Source organism: Sinocyclocheilus anshuiensis, unplaced genomic scaffold, assembly GCF_001515605.1.
Source record: "Sinocyclocheilus anshuiensis isolate Anshui unplaced genomic scaffold, SAMN03320099.WGS_v1.1 scaffold3816, whole genome shotgun sequence".
Lineage (NCBI taxonomy): Eukaryota > Metazoa > Chordata > Actinopteri > Cypriniformes > Cyprinidae > Sinocyclocheilus > Sinocyclocheilus anshuiensis.
The window spans coordinates 21,272-21,562 of record NW_015541089.1 but is presented as its reverse complement, the minus strand read 5'-3'; the positions used below and the strand labels follow the sequence as shown (position 1 = coordinate 21,562).

At 51.2% G+C, this 291-nt stretch overlaps 1 pseudogene; it reads right to left on the bottom strand.

The window, feature by feature from the left end:
• The window catches only part of LOC107690724 (uncharacterized), a 5,341-nt pseudogene that overhangs the window by 981 nt on the left and 4,069 nt on the right, over positions 1–291 (bottom strand).

The following is a 291-nucleotide window of genomic DNA, read 5'->3' as shown; positions in this document are numbered from 1 at the left end:
GCAGCCCCGCCCCTTTTTAAAATAGCCAATAGCGTTCGTTTATATCACAGCTTGGGCTAGAGCCGTTCAGAGCCGTTGAGCTTCGTAAAGCCACGTTTGACAGGGTATGCCAGCCACAATCTCATCCATATTGCTATAAAATATAGCATTCTGTGTAGAAGTAAAATAGCTCCGATACATTTTGTGGTCTGCGCCGGCTCGCGCATGTGGTCCGCTACGTGCTATCGTGTCTCTGGACCGGAGCAGAGTGTGTGTGCGGTGCGGTGGTTAGCGTGACACAGCGCCAAACCA